The following is a 17,603-nucleotide window of genomic DNA, read 5'->3' on the forward strand; positions in this document are numbered from 1 at the left end:
GAAAATTGGGGCCTAATAGGCCCCAGAGCAACTTGAAAGGTTATTAATATTAGGCTAATAATTTTGTATTTAAACGAAATTGCCATTAACTGACCCTATCCCTTTATATTTTAAGGAGCAATAATATTTTGACTTTTCAGACATTTGCGAAATAATATTTAAAATTTTTCTTAAAACATCCACTAAGGGTATTTTGGGGCCTATTAGGCCCCAGATCAAAAAACATAAAAATGAGTTTATTTATTTCCTGAATAATTCTAGAACAGGCCTGGGCAACCGAAAAAAGGAAATTATAGTAAAAATATATTAATTTTACAACTTCTTTTCAAAAGATGGATATTTAGGATAATAACTCTACTCCAACAATAATTTTAGACGGTCCTGATTATTGCCTAGTTTGCCCACGCCTGTTCTAGAACATTCTAGAAACTTTACAGAAGTATTTAGAATATTCTAGAAGAATCCACAAATCCTATATATATAGGAGCTGAAATCTTCAAACCGTGTCAAAAATTATATCTTTTGATGAAGCTGTACATTTACTGACAAAACCATCCGACGATGAAAGTGAACATGATAATGTCGAAGACTACTCTGAAAGTTGTGATGATGATTCTTCTGAAGCCGAAAATGATGAACAAATCGCGCCGTACCCTTCTGAAAGTGAAGAAAGTAATCAAGAAGATCTTACTACGATACCAGTGAACGAACTTTTGTCCAAAATAAGAATTTTAGTTATTCAACAACCCCTTCAAGGATCAACAGGAGAACCGCAGCTCTCAATATATTCAATGGGAACCCAGGCATTACAAGGCAAGCTGCTCCAAGAGTCTCTACACCATTCGAAACATTCAAAATTTTCATTTCTGATAATATGGTGGAACAGATCATTCACTCAACAAACACCGTCATGAAAGAACCAATTTTTGAAGAAGACCTCTGGAAATGGATCGCAGCTAATCTTTTCCTTGGAATAAGCAAATCCAAAAATGCATCGATAGACGAAATGTTTTCAACCGAATTCGGTTTGCCATTTTTGCGAAAACTGATTACACAAGACAAATTCAAAAAAATGTGCTCAAAAATCAGATTTGACATCCACTCTCAAAGAAATAGAGAAATCAAAGATGCCGCCATATCTGGAGTCTGTAATTTTTTCATTGAAAATTGCAAAAACAGTTACAACCCATGCGAATACCTGACAGTGGATGAACAACTATGTAACTTCAAAGGAAGAGTTGGCTTCAGAACATACATTCCGACAAAGCCAGGCAAATACGGAATAAAGATTTGGTGCCTAACAGATGCAAAGACAAGTTACCTCCTCAACACTTAAATTTATACTGGAAAGGTTGGAAATACGACAGAAACAAATCAAGGAGAAAGAATAGTCAGAGAACTGTGTCAACCATTTCTTGGAAAAGGAAGGACAATAACGACAGATAATTTCTTCACAACAATGACACTTGCCAAGTACCTACGAACAAAAAGAACAGGACTTGTTGGAACCATACGGAAATCAAGAACCTTCCTTCCTGCCTCCTGAAATAAATGCAAAATCTAGAGAGTTATCACCAAAGTTTTTCTACCATGACGACATCACTCTTCTCAGGCACTCAGACAAACCAGGAAAATATGTGCTACTACTGAGTTCTCAGCATCAGTCTGGTGAAGTAGAAGAGAATGGAAAGCCCGAAATCGTCAATCTTTACAATGCAACGAAGGCAGGTGTCGACACTATCGATCAACTGGTGAGAAATTATACAACAAAGAGGCGATCAAAGCGCTGGTCAGTCTGAATATCTTATAACATTCTAGATCTTGCTGCGTACAATGCTTTCGTTCTATACTCGACAAAACATCCAGAATTTCTTCGTCAACATAAATCAAGAGCCAGAAGAGAATTTATACGGCAATTGGTGCTTGAAATCAAAGAAATTTACTGCAAAGATAATGACAAAACAACCTCATGTGAACCGCCTGCAAAGAGGGCAAAAAGAGGACGATGCCATTTGTGCGGCAGATCAAAAGATACAGTCGAAAATTGTTTGCTCAAATTGTAAAAAAAATGTTTGTCAGAGCCATTCTAAAGTTGTTTGTAATGAATGTTGCTAAATCACTGTGTTTCTATTGGAAAAATATATGGGGCCTGATAGGCCCCAAAATCACTTTAGTGGATGTAAATATTTTTTTCGTAGGAGTGTTAAGACCAAGTGGGACTCCTAACCGTCCTTGTTTACTGAGAGCGTCCTGATTAGTCCAGAATACCGCAAACCTTGTAGTTTAGTACATAATTATTACGATTATTTGCAGAATACAAAAGCTGTGTCAATAGTTCTTGAAAGTTTGAAGTCTCTGTATTGTCATTTCTATGAGACGTAAGTAGGAAAAAATAAAAGCATGTTGGTAAGACATCGAAGCTGTTCATCGTTAAAATTTGTAAAAGTAGTTGAGAAATTCACCTGCTTTCAAAATTTAATTTAAATAGGGTTAAATATACTCTATGCTTGGACTAACGTTGGTATTAGCGTATTGAGGTAATTATTTCTGAAATGTCTGAAGTGACTAACCTGACTTCTTGAAAGAAATCAATCAGATGTCTGAACAATACACACAACACGCACTGATTAATTCCTATTATGTTTTATATTTTCTAGGCTTCCATGGATCTTCCTCCAGATAAAGCTAAACTTCTGAAACAGTATGATGATGGAAAGAAGTGGGACATGGTTTGTGATCAGGTATACTGTTTATGTATTAAACTTATCACACTTTCTTAAAAATGGATGATATGAGGAAATGTGTATTGTATCGACTAATTTATTTAAACTACAAGTTATCTTTTCCTGTGTGCTTTTCGTCAAGCATTTGACAGTTAATATCTTCAATATGTTGAGAACAAAGGACTCGCCAAACGATTAACACAAGTGTTTTACATGATTCTGTTAAGTGAAGTAGAGTGAATTATACGCCATATTTTGTGGTGTTTCTGATTTAGTTCTATTACATAGTAAGTTTAAGCTTGTAAAGGGAATGTAAAAACCAAACAATCCACGTATATTACATCCGACTTTTAGTTGTACCTTGTTCTTCATACTTTTTTGTTTGCTTAGCTGAACGCCATATATTAAAAATAATAGACCAGTGAGGTAGTGAATAAGAATATATGGTTTAATTAAAGAAATAAACGTAATTATGCTGCATTTACATACGTTTATCTTATGGGTGGTTTTCTTTAACACCTGTAAGGAGTTTAACAGGTTTTGATTAAGTTTTAATCAAGATAAAACGGCACTCGTCTAATGTATATATACTTACTATTAAAAGGAATATAATGTTAAAATCACTATGCAATAAATATGTCTTATGTAGTCTTTTTTACTTATTTAGGGCAAGTTCCCGGTTTTAATAATTATTTATTGTGTAATGATTTTGACATTGTATTCCTTTTAATTTGCGTACCCCGCTACTACAGGATTTGTCTACGGATTTACAACGCCAAAATCAGGTGTTCGATTCCCCTCGGTGGGCTAAGCAGATAGCCCGATGTGGCTTTGCTATAAAAAAGACACACACACACACACACACACACACCTTTTAATTTCATCAAATACATTTTTCTTTATGAATTTTAGTATGTTTGATGGAGTAACTCATCATTATTTCGTTTGCTTGAATTTTTAGATAATGTACGTTAAGACATCTTTCTATCGGCAGTTTTTAGCATTATTTCATTGTTTCTTTGCTGACATAATTTTCGCTGAAAAACAGTGTCATTGATACAATTATTTTCCTTTTATAAAAGGAGAAGGTGATGGCCAAAGAGTCTCCATCGTTTTACCTTAGGAAGCTGAAGACATACCTTGATCCTAAAGCTTCTAGAAGTTCGCGGGTAAGCGTTTCAAATAATACACTGAAAAACTCTCTTATTTTACATAAAATATTTTGAAATTTAATTGATATATACATACGTTTCTATTAAGATAATGAAAATTACATATTTATTGTAATGTACTTGGATTTTCTGGTATATAAGGTTATGTAGACTTTTTGTGTTGTGTGTGTGTAAATTTATATGGTGTGCATACTAACAGAGTCTTTGTGTGAATTTACACAAACATTTGTGTAACCAATCACATTACTAACGTATATGGCCCGGTATGTGGTTGTTAAGGCACTCGACTCGTAATCTGAGGGTCGCGTGTTCGAATCTCCGTCACACCAAACATGCTCGCCCTTTCAGCCGTGGGAGCGTTACATTCTGACAATCTCACTATTCGTTGGTAAAAGAATAGCCCGAGAATTGGCGGTGGATGGTGATGACTAGTTGCCTTTCCTCTTGTCTTACGCACCTAAATTAGGGACGGCTAGCGCAGATAGCCCTCGTGTAGCTTTGCGCGAAATACAAAACAAACAAACTAACGTATATACTATCACATAACTATAATATGTTTACACAGTGTGACTGGTTAGAGATTAATGTTTGTGTCAATCGTTTGTAGTGTACATTATGTAGTAGAAATGTTCAACATCGGCACTCTTAAACATCTATCAGTACATGCGTATCATACACAGGTTTCGTATATAGTTTTATTTAAGTTTGATATAACTGTAATAGTAAGCAAACTGTGGTATCATGCATCCGTAAATGAGTTTTTGAATTTTTCAATTTCCGGTGCCATCCATTAAAATGGTAAAGTTAACAGCGCCATTTTTTAAAATAAGCAGTAACAAAGGTGAACAATTGTTGATTCTAAGACATTAGAAACATTTGAATAAGTATTTGAATTTATATAAACCTTTGAAGTCGTTTAACTATTCGTGTGAAATCAGTACAACTTTCGCCTTCTATACCCACTCACACTAAGCCTTAACTAATACATACATTATACATGTCGGTTTTCATTTAAGTAGATGAACAAGCGCTTACAAAATATTATGTGGTGGAATTTTAAAATAACGATATAAACCTTCTGATATATGAGTTCTCTCTCTCTCTCTCTCTCTTTTTTCATGAGCATATACGTTATGGCTGTCTAATCGAAGTTTAATGAAGGTACCCCTCGGTGTGGATTCCTGTACGTGGTGAGGGGACCTCCCAGGGAAGGTTCTGTTCTATCTGGTTACCTTCTCTGGGATCTAAATATCCACCCATGTGTTTGCCGTGCGTGGCGACCCGTGAAGGGGAGGAGAGGATCCTGGTGGTTGAGGGGTCCAACCCTAACACACCACTTTGACCTCGAATTCCTGTAGACGGGCGGCCTTTGGATGGCCCCCCTTGGGTCAATCGGCTGGCCCACTTGGGCTAGAGTCAACCACGTACCAGTGTTGGAAGTTCTCAACGGGTGTTGTGGACATTGTGCCTGATGCTGGTGTTTGGGTATAGTGCTCACGAAACCCTGGCGTTGCTGCATTGTCCTTGCGTGACTTTGTAGTGCGTCCCCATGTAGGGCTCCATGGTGGGTGGGGTCAGTGGGTACCGAAATGTTTTCTTTTTCCTATGGATCCTCTAAAAAAATTTGAATAAAATTGTAAAAAAAAAACAGTCAATGGGTAAGCGACCACGTCATGAATACTCAGAACAGCAATCTTCAACATCAGTAACACGCGTACCTCATTTTCTTATATTACATTCTCTTTCGGAAAAACCTTTAGGGCAAATGTCCCCTTTTTTTATTAAAAAGGGACTAGAGGGACTTGCTGGCTCTCCAAAATCAGTAACGAAACTTCGATCTGGTGACATATTGGTTGAAACATCCACATCTCAACACAGTGAACTCCTCTTGAATTCAAAGGCAATTGGGGATATACCTATTGAGGTTACACCCCATGCTACCTTGAATTCTTCACGAGGAGTTATTGTTGAAAGGGATTTGAAGAACGTTCCCGAGTCAGAGATTCTTGCTGGTCTCTCCACTCAAGGAGTTTCTGCAGTGAGGCGCATCTCCACTCGCAAAGATGGAGTTACACTGCCAACAAATACCCTCGTTTTAACATTTACTTCACCACGTGCACCTGCCACCATCAAGGCAGGTTATCTCATTTGCAGGGTTCGGCCATACATACCAAACCCTCTTCGATGTTTCCAATGTCAGAGATTCGGCCACTCAAAGACATTTTGTCGTGGTTCCCTGACATGTGCTCGTTGTGGAGGCAAGGACCACGATACCTATGACTGTGACATGAACCCACATTGCGTAAACTGCAATGGTTCTCACCCCTCTTACTTTCATTCTTGCCCAAAATGGTTGGAGGAAAAGGAGGTGCAGCGTTTGAAAACGACACATAACATTAGTTATCCTGAGGCTCGGAAATTGCTGTCCACAACTCCATCTCGGACATATGCTGCTGCACTTCATTCCACAACTACAGTGGGAGTGCAGACAGATCTCTCTGTGCCTCCAAGAGAATCGTTTTCAAAACAAATGAAAAGCCTTTTGACCTCCGTGGTTAAAATGGTTGATGAATCGACTTCCACACCCATCTCTGTTCCTCCCATACCTTCCAACAAACCTCAAGATCCACGTTCTTCAGTTTCAAATACAGGCATTTCTTCTGATACATCTTTCTCTCCCACCACAAGAGACAAAACAATTATTCGTTCGCGTCCTCAGTCACTGGATTCCCCTTCCAATAACCAAAACCTGCCCACCCGACCCAGAGCAGGATCCATGGAGGTTGATAGACCTCCTCCGACTAAAGACAGTAAAGAAAAAAGACGTGGTCGTAAACCGAAGGGTTTCTCCAGCCATTTCACCTACCCGTTCTTAAAAAATGGCCACCTTGATATAATGGAACTGTCGAGGTTTACGTTCTAATCTGGATGATATCAAAACGCTGATTGCTTCCTACCATCCTGTTTGTCTTTCTTTACAAGAAACATTTCTCAAAACTGCTGATACTGTCTCCATTCGGCAGTTTTCTCTGTACAGAAATGACAGGTTTTGTGATGGTCGAGTACATGGAGGGGTGGCACTGTTGGTTGATCAACACGTGCCCACTCAACACACCCTTGGAGGCGGTAGCCATCCTTGTTTCCTTGCGTCATACCATCACTGTTTGTTCTCTATACCTGTCCCCTGGAGAGACATATGATCAATCAGATATTGATGCTCTCGTTGAACAATTGCCATCTCCATTTCTAATCCTAGGGGATTTTAATGGACATCATCCCCTCTGGGGAAGTGCTATTATTGATCGGAGGGGCCGATCTGTAGAGCGGATGCTCTCTGATCACAATCTTTCTCTTTTCAATACTGGTTCTTCCACTTACTTTCATGCACCTAGTCAGTCCTTTACCGCTATTGATCACACAGTTTGCTCCCCTTCATTATTCTCCCATTTTTCATGGAGGGTTGATAGTAATCTACTAGGCAGTGATCATTTTCCGACCCTTTTTGAGAGAGACTGGCCGTGGTCGATGCCACCCTACCCCCGTGCCCCGGTGGAAGCTGGATCAGGCAGACTGGTCCACTTTCACTGCTCTCGTAGAACTTGATCCTGCCATCGTAAATCAGCCATCAATAGACGACTGTGTAGCAGCGGTAACTGACTGTATTACACATGCAGCTGCTCAGTGTATTCCTTAAACCTCGACACGTTTTCCACGATATCCTCGTACGTGGTGGAATCCTGCTTGCCACTGAGCACGGAAGGCTCAAAAGCGGGCCTGGGATACTTTTCGTAGATATCCCACACTTTCAAACCGGGTTGCTTTCCAACGGGCCCGTGCACATGCTAGGTGGGTAAGACGTCAAAGCCAGAAGGAATCTTGGATTAAGTTCACAACCAGCATATCTTCTACCACCAGTTCCAAGATTATATGGGACAGGATTCGAAAGGTTAATGGACACTACAATTCTATCCCCCTCTCGATCTTACTCTCTGATGGTCAGGAGGTGACTGATGTTCGGAACATCGCTTACACTTTAGGTGAAAGCTTTTGCCGGGTATCTAGCACTTCTGCTTGTTCCTCCACCTTCCTGGTCATCAAGACTCGGGCAGAGTGATCACCTCTTTCCTTTCGACCTGACTGTTTCTTTGACTATAATTGTCCCTTTACCCAGGTGGAACTAAAAAATGGCCCTTCATCGGTCTGCCAGTACGTCTGTTGGACCTGATGATATTCATTATGACATGCTGCACCATCTATCTCCTGCTTCTCTTGATGTCCTTCTGATTGTTTTCAACCGGATCTGGCAGGAGAATGTTTTTCCTGATGCCTGGCGCCAGGCTATTATTTTACCTTTCTCTAAGCCAGGGAAAGATCCCAAGATTCCTTCAAACTACCGTCCAATTGCTTTGACGAGCTGTCTCTGTAAGACATTAGAAAGAATGGTTAATGCTCGTCTTGTTTGGTTCCTTGAATCAAACAACCTCCTCTCGCCCACCCAGTGTGGGTTCCGTCGACAGCACTCCACCACAGACCACCTAATTCGTCTTGAAACATCTATCAGAGAAGCCTTTCTCAACCGCCAACATCTTGTATCAATATTCTTTGACATAGAGAAGGCTTATGACACAACATGGAGGTATGGCGTCTTGCGAGACCTCCATACATATGGGTTACGTGGCTATCTACCCATGTTTATTAAAAAAATTTTAATGGACAGGAGATTCCAAGTTCGTGTGGGTTCGACACTTTCCCGTTCTTTTGTATAGGAACTTGGAGTCCCTCAAGGCTGTGTATTGAGTGTTACACTCTTCAGTATAAAGATAAATGCCATCACTGAACAACACCCTCTCACTGTTGCGAATGGGCTGTATGTCAACGACTTTCACATCTCATGTCAGTCGTCAAACATGAGATATATTGAGTGGCAACTACAAACCGCCCTCAATTGTGTACGGAAGTGGACTATGGCGAACGGCCTTAATTTCTCTCTCTCTCCAAAACTGTATGCATGCACTTTTGTCGTCGACGGGGTATTCACCCTGATCCTGAACTTCATATCGGTGAAGGTTTGCTGCCAGTGGTCCCAGAGACCAAGTTCTTGGGGCTTATCTTTGATCGTAAACTGACCTTTATACCACACTTAAAGCAGCTTCGGGTCAAATGCACAAGAGCACTGAACATCCTCCGTGTTCTCTCTTCTACCAGTTGGGGGACAGATCGCTGTTCAATGTTAAAGGTATATCGCGCTCTTATTAGATCGAAACTCGATTATGGATCAATGGTCTATGGCTCTGCCAGACCCTCGGCCTTAAAGATACTGGACCTCATTCATCACCAAGGACTTCGACTCTGCACTGGGGCTTTCCGTACCTCTCCAGTTCAAAGTATATACATTGAATCTCATGAACCTTCTCTACACCTTCGCCGTTTGCAACTGTCTTTACTGTATTCTTCGAAACTTCGCTTCTTACCAAAGCATCCCACTTGGGAATGTGTTTTCCTTTCTCAGTGGGCAGTACTTTTTCAGAACAGACGATCTGTCATTGCTCCGTTTGGCCTTCGCATCCGGGCGCAATTGGATGAATTGGGTCTGTCCTTAGATAACATTGCAGATTCCACAGGTTGGCCCATCCCACCATGGCTTATTACAGCCCCCAAATGTGACCTTTCTTTCAGTCACCTAAAAAAGGCAGATACTCCAGATTGGAAGTACCATCTTTTACTCAATGAATATCTTTCAAACAATCATTCAGTTCCCATTTATACAGATGGTTCCAAATCAGGTAATTCAGTGGGCTCTGCTATGGGTCAGTAGTTGCGCGCAGAATCCCTTCTACAGCTTCTGTGTTCACTGCTGAACTGTATGCCATATCTCTTGCCCTGGATCATATTGCAGCTGAGCAGTACTCCAACTGCACTATTTATACTGATTCGCTTAGTTCTATACTTGCCTTGGAATCGCTACACGTTAGCTCACATCCTATTCTCGCTGAAACTGATGCACCAATGTGTAGTTTGTGTAACACTCAAATCACTATTAGCCACGTTTTACTTTCTTGCCATCGTTACAATTCTCAACGACGGCAATATTTTAAACATATTTTTTCTCAGGGTCAGTCTGTAACATTGGACAGAGTTATTGGTGATGGTGACTCTGTCCACCTTGATAATGTTTTTAATTTTTTAATGGCCATTAATCTTTTTAATCTTATTTAAGTGTTGCATATTTATTCATTACACCTTTTTAATTGTGGTTCCTTTTTTACAGTTTTAATCTCTCTCCTTCAATTTGACATTGGACAATGGCCAGAACATTAAATAACTCGACACCAGGACTGGAAAGGCCAACTTCAGGTGACTGACGCTACTGTTTGATCTATCCGTTTGAACTACTCGTTAGTCGTCCTGGCGAGTTGTTATTATACTTTTGCTGCATATCATTTCACACTTTTACTACTTAACTTTTTAGTACTGGCCATATTGACTCATAACCCGGAACCAGAACTGGAAAGACCAACTTAAGGTGACTGACGGTGGTTTTTATACTTACCTGTTGGTCTTCCTGGCGGGTCATTACCATTACCATTCTGCTACAGCTAGTTCTTTACAACTTTGTTGACTGGATGTCAACATTGGTTTTTACGCCATTTTCTGTTTTAATTGCCGTTTTGCGTTTATCTTCAATTACTTTTACAAATTTTACTCCATTTACTTGACTTTTATCTTTTTACTGGACATTTGGCTACTCATTAGTACTATTTTGCGGAGTGTCTTTTAAAACTTTTATTCTTTTACATTTTGATAATAGCTGCTATGACACATAACCCGGAACCAGGACTGGAAAGGCCAACTTCAGGTGATTGACAGTGGTTCTTGAACTTACCTGTTAGTCTTCCTGGCGGGTTATGATCATTACCTTTTTGCTAGAGTAAATACCTTACAACTTCTTATACTCTGCCTTCTATCTTAACATTGTAGACTAGGTGTCAACATTGGTTTTATACTTTTTTGTTTCACCTTCATTTCCATTTATGTCTATTACTACATTTATTTATTTATTTTTTTACATTTTTACCGAATGTCTGGCGCAGATAGCCTCGCTGCTCTGTGCCATGAAACAGTAAATCAATCAATCAATCAATTAATGAAGGTATCAACCCTGTCGTGATAGTTGTATTTTAGCCAAAGTGGAGTTAACTTAGTTGTCGTATTTGTGACAAATACATTTACAATTATTTTGTAATATGTAGTAAATTAAGAATACAATAACAATTATTACGTAAATTAAGAATGCAATAATTAAAATAATTATTTTGTGATGTGTAGTAAATTAAGAATACAATAACAATTATTACGTAAATTAAGAATGCAATAATTGAAATAATTATTTTGTGATGTGTAGTAAATTAAGAATACAATAACAATTATTACGTGAATTAAGAATGCAATAATTAAAATAATTATTTTGTGATGTGTAGTAAATTAAGAATACAATAACAATTATTACGTGAATTAAGAATGCAATAATTAAAATAATTATTTTGTGATGTGCAGTAAATTAAGAATACAATAACAATTATTACGTAAATTAAGAATGCAATAATTAAAATAATTATTTTGTGATGTGTAGTAAATTAAGAATGCAATAATTAAAATAATTATTTTGTGATGTGTAGTAAATTAAGAATGCAATAATTAAAATAATTATTTTGTGATGTGTAGTAAATTAAGAATGCAATAATTAAAATAATTATTTTGTGATGTGTAGTAAATTAAGAATGCAATAATTAAAATAATTATTTTGTGATGTGTAGTAAATTAAGAATGCAATAATTAAAATAATTATTTTGTGATGTGTAGTAAATTAAGAATGCAATAATTAAAATAATTATTTTGTGATGTGTAGTAAATTAAGAATGCAATAATTAAAATAATTATTTTGTGATGTGTAGTAAATTAAGAATGCAATAATTAAAATAATTATTTTGTGATGTGTAGTAAATTAAGAATACAATAATTAAAATAATTATTTTGTGATGTGTAGTAAATTAAGAATACAATAATTAAAATAATTATTTTGTGATGTGTAGTAAATTAAGTGTACAATAATTAAAATAATTATTTTGTGATGTGTAGTAAATTAAGTGTACAATAATTAAAATAATTATTTTGTGATGTGTAGTAAATTAAGTGTACAATAATCAAAATAATTATTTTGTGAGATGTTGTAAATTAAGTGAACAATAACAAAAGTAGCTTTTTTTGTGAGGTGTTGTAAATTAAGTGTACAATAACAAAAGTAGCTTTTTTTTTGTGAGATGTTGTAAATTAAGTGAACAATAACAAAAGTAGCTTTTTTTGTGAGGTGTTGTAAATTAAGTGAACAATAACAAAAGTAGCTTTTTTTGTGAGGTGTTGTAAATTAAGTGTACAATAACAAAAGTAACTTTTTTTTGTGAGATGTTGTAAATTAAGTGTACAATAACAAAAGTAACTTTTTTTTGTGAGATGTTGTAAATTAAGTGTACAATAACAAAAGTAACTTTTTTTTGTGAGATGTTGTAAATTAAGTGTACAATAACAAAAGTAACTTTTTTTGTGAGATGTTGTAAATTAAGTGTACAATAACAAAAGCAGCTTTTTTTCTGTGAGATGTTGTAAATTAAGTGTACAATAACAAAAGTAGCTTTTTTCTGTGAGATGTTGTAAATTAAGTGTACAATAACAAAAGCAGCTTTTTTTCTGTGAGATGTTGTAAATTAAGTGTACAATAACAAAAGTAGCTTTTTTCTGTGAGATGTTGTAAATTAAGTGTACAATAACAAAAGTAGCTTTTTTCTGTGAGATGTTGTAAATTAAGTGTACAATAACAAAAGTAGCTTTTTTCTGTGAGATGTTGTAAATTAAGTGTACAATAACAAAAGTAGCTTTTTTCTGTGAGATGTTGTAAATTAAGTGTACAATAACAAAAGTAGTTTTTTTGTGAGATGTTGTAAATTAAGTGTACAATAACAAAAGTGGCTTTTTTGTGAGATGTTGTAAATTAAGTGTACAACAACAAAAGTGGCTTTTTTGTGAGATGTTGTAAATCTAATAAAATATTCAAGATATATATAGTGGAAATGGTTTGTGATTTATCTAATTTTAATTTGTCTGGCAGGTGGGTTAAAAGAAGGGCAGTCAGGAGGACATGAGAAGAAACGTTTTTTGTGACATTGTGTCAACACTGTACCATCATATTTGTTTGTTCTGCCATTTATAATAGCAGTTTGAACAAATTATTTGTTTGTTTAGAATTAATGCGATAACTGTACAAAGACTATCTGCTGTTCCTAATTTCAAGCTTATATACCACAGTAAGAGTTCCTATACTTCCTCAAGTAGGAGTCTGGGACCCATATTCAATTACAGTATAAGAGATCACTGTTCTAACATATTCTGGTAAATTCTTGTATTGCCCTATGCTTTGGTTTGGTTTGTTCAAAAACATTACAGAATTATTATTTTATAGATAATTTGAAAGTAAAAAATATGTTATGCGGGCGAGTCCGATATTTATTGCGATCCATAGTTTGGGAATTGCTGTACCAGATATAAGTAATCTAATCAACGGTACCCATTACGAACTCTTGTATTACTCCGGTGTGACCGAGGCCCGGCATGGCCAGATGGTTAAGGTGATCAACTTTCGAATGTGATTCTTTCAAGAATGGGACTCAAAATCATGAACTCAGAAATTAACGTTAATAGCAATTCCTGAAACAAAAAAGATTGTTTACCACATAATGCTTATATTACGAGTTTGACCAGCTTTGTGTTAAAAAAATATGAAGAGAGAATAGTACAAAAAAAACGATATTGCACAGCAGGATTGAGCAACTTTTGTTATAAAATTCATATTTATCCGTAAAAAAAAATGCCAATAATGAACATCATATACGTATATTATGTTTTCTATTCTGTGGATTAGGATGCTCCCCTACCCCATATTTTCAAGTTGTTCCATTAAAAATGCATTACAATAAGGAAATAACTTCCAGGAGTGTGTGTGTGTTTTCTTATACCAAGAGACACATCGGGCTATCTGCTGTATCCACTGAGGAAAATCGAACACCTGACGACTTACCGCTGTCTCAACGGGGGACTGCTCTTAGAAAAAGCGGTAGAATGCAGACCCACAATCCAAGAGCTTCCGAGACCCTCACGTGGCCATTCCCTCATTTCACTCGGTCATTTAAACCTTGGGCCTCCCACTTTTAATTTGCCAACTACATCTCTATTATAAGTACACGCGTGCAAATGAAAATTTAAAGGTCTCGCCTTTTTAAACTACGGAAAAAATCCCTAGTTATCTAAGACGAAAATTAGAATATATTTACATATTAAAATTAGAATATAATTTTAATAAAAGGTTACAAGTACACTCTGAACAAAAACCTAGCAACCCTAATACAGTGGAACCCCTCTAAGCGGCCCACCCCTTGAAAGCGGTCATTCAATCACAATCCCTTTTTTGTTTACATTAATCCCCAATTATGTACAGTGGAACCCCTCTAAACAGGCCAGTTTGTCTCAGTCCTGAAGGTGGCTGCTTTAGAGGGGTTTCACTGTATTAGGGTTGCTAGGTTTTTGTTCAGAGTGTACTTGTAACCTTTTATTAACATTTTAAGTAAACATTGTTTTTCAATAGATAGCGTTTTACATACTTCTGAACCAGTAATGATTCCTGAGTTGATGTACTATTGACAGGAAGACTGTATCCCCTCTTACACTTAGTATCATTTTAGAAATGTAAAAGTTTGTGATGAATTTTAAAGCACTGCCTTATTATTTTATTTTACTTGATGTCGTTAGCATTAGCCGTGATATAACCAACATTGTTGCAGGTAGCAAGCCAGTTAAGCCATCTCAAAAGCGTGCATACAAACTTTTGTGGTGGGGGAACTGTTACCAATAAAGTGGACGTGCAAGAGCTTGCAAGTTATTCAGAAAGCATTGCAATCAAATTATTTTTAAAAAATAGAATTAACCAAATAAAGAACTTAAATCGAGGAATAAATTACACAATAACGTTTAGTGAGAAACTTACTGAACTTAATAACACAATGTAACACATATTTTGTTCCTGGATAGTATGTTTTATTTCTTAATTGCTTATGTTGTAAAAGTACAGAAAATGGCCATTATTCCCTTCAAACTTTGCTTTGAAAATGTGCAAATTTGCCCGTTTTCATTTACGTAAGATCTCAGTAAAACAACATATGAATCATATTTACATGTATTTATACTAAAGTTATACAAAAATGTTTAGAAGTGAGTAGTTTTTCGAGATTTGCGACTGTAATCAGTGTAATGTAAATCACTTTCACGTATCAGCCCCCAAATGTAGTCTCCCATTATGTTTTCGTCATACGCTCCTTGAAAGCGGCGTTAAAAGTCCAGTATATCTTGGTGGAAGCGCTAGTCTTGTTCCTCTGAGTATTCTCTCATGTTCTCATTGAATTTATCAAGACGAGCGTAAAGGATTTGCTGCTCTCTTCTGAGGATGGCTGCTTTCTCTTTGACGGAGTGGGTACAGGGAACTCAGGGCAGTGTGATATTGGGCGATGGATAATGGAAGGTCCGGATACATGATAGCAGATGCATTCTTGCTAGCCCGACGTTTGAAAGGGTCCACCATGCAGAAGTAGCAACTGCTTGAGTGGTCAGTGGGTTTACGCCAAATTCTTGAAATAGTGAACGTCATGGCTCTCTTTTTTCCCCTCTGTACCATCCTGCAAAAGAGCAAAATAAAATTGTTATTATGAAGAATAAATTTATTTCATCCACAACTAATATGTGAGAGGGTCATGCAAAATATTTTGATATTTTTTCTATACTTTTGGAAATTAAAAAATAAATTAAAATATATTTAAATTTTGAAAGATCTAAAATTTGTATAATATAAAATTTTACTATTCAAGTTTGTTTGTTTTTTGCAGTGCTTGCAGGTAAAATGAGGTTCCCAGGGTTTGTCTTGATCCTCTACAAGTATGCTGAAATATTCTTTGTAGGCTTCACATATTTTAGCAGATGCTGTCACAGAGTACTTTTTTGCTCTTGTCATGATAAATTGGCCATATACATAATAGAATGCGTCTGGAGAATGCTTGCATCTTCTTGATGTCATCTCTGATAAAATCGGATAGGTCTATGTGTTCACTTAAGCAGCTAGAACTAAACTGAAGTGGTGAGCCCCTGTATATATATTACTATGGAAAGTTCTAGAAAATTCTAAATGGTTCTTGAAAATTCTCGTAAGTTCTACAACATTCTAGAACACTGAATCTACCTGGAATGTTCTGGAAAATTGGTAAATTTGAAAATTTCATTACCCAGGCCACAAAAGCAAAGTTTGAAGAGAAATATAGGTCTTTTTTCATTTACTTTAGGCATAAGCAGTTGGAAAATAACACTTTCTGCCCAGGAACAAGAAAAGAAAAATTTTGTTACATAGTGTAATTAATTCTCAAATATAATAAAAGCAGTTTTGAAGTAGGAGAGTACTGTTTCCAATAATTACAATACCTAGACCCATAGTATTGAGTTATAATCAAATAAGAGTTATTTTCTTTTATTTACCATGTTTAGCATAAGCCACAGTAGCTTGTTTAGTTCATGTAATACGTGTATCTGTCATTACAAGTGCAAGTCAATTAAGTCACTCATTGGGCAAGTGGTTCTACATTCGAAAGTCATTTCGAAAAAACGAGTACAAGCTTTCATGGTGGGTGAATTGTTATACATGAAACGTGCTCATAAAAGCTGTAAAGTAACTCATAAAGAATTTAAAGTAAATAATTTAAAAAATTTAATTTGTACCTGACTATGACTGTATACTGTGGGCTGAAACACTGTAATTATTAAAAATCAGAACTTGCCTACTCTAAAAGTAGCATTTATTGTATTCTTGATTTAAACAGTAAATAAATATACAAATTAATAGTTACATTTTCCAAACCGTTCGCTGTGGTGTGATGAAGAGAAAACAATCTCAAAAATCACATACACCACCAGAAAAATGCAATTGATAATTTCTTTATTTCTCATATACATCCTCGTATTCATTTGATAATGAACTGCAATAAAATTAGTCAGTACACAGTGAAAAAAAGAACAAACGTAGAAGTAGCAGAAGAGGATTTTCCACACTTGAAGAAATATTTAAGGAAGATACTAACAAGATACTGGAACTAGACTTTTCAGATATTTGTTCACGATCAGGTGACCCAACAAGAACTAAGAAAAGTAAAATATGGACCTGTAGAAGTAAAATGGAATATTTTGCCACCTAACTAAAATCAGTCTTGACAATAATCTTCAGAGGAAAACTCTTGGGAAAATGAAAAAATATGTTCTACAAATTTTAAAAGAGTGAAACATAACACTTTGTTAATCGTTTCAACTAGATGCACTGATCTGTTTTTCAGTTGTTTAGCGACAAGAAAATTCAGCTGACTGATGAAGTTTTTCTTTCCTAGCAGTGTCCTAAAAAAACAAAAAGACTAGAATGCAGACAGTTTACGTATGAAGTGACTTATGAAATGGAAGGAATTAGAACTCATGTTTAAAATGTATTCTACAGCATGTAATTCAGTTCAAAGTTTAATTGAAATTGTTTGTTTCTTTGTTTTTTAAATTTTGCGCAAAGCTACACAAAGGCTATCTG

General features: G+C 36.3%; 1 pseudogene across 1 annotated transcript in view; it reads left to right on the forward strand.

Annotated features, from left to right (window-relative positions):
- Positions 1 to 17,603, forward strand: part of LOC143233898 (formin-like protein) — a 144,836-nt pseudogene that overhangs the window by 63,790 nt on the left and 63,443 nt on the right. Inside the window, exons 2-3 of the transcript XR_013018379.1 lie at positions 2,658 to 2,741; positions 3,806 to 3,892. The product of XR_013018379.1 is annotated as a formin-like protein (transcript). The remainder of the gene's footprint in view (positions 1 to 2,657; positions 2,742 to 3,805; positions 3,893 to 17,603) is intronic.

The sequence above is a fragment of the Tachypleus tridentatus genome, chromosome 12, assembly GCF_004210375.1.
Source record: "Tachypleus tridentatus isolate NWPU-2018 chromosome 12, ASM421037v1, whole genome shotgun sequence".
Taxonomy (NCBI): Eukaryota; Metazoa; Arthropoda; class Merostomata; order Xiphosura; family Limulidae; genus Tachypleus; species Tachypleus tridentatus.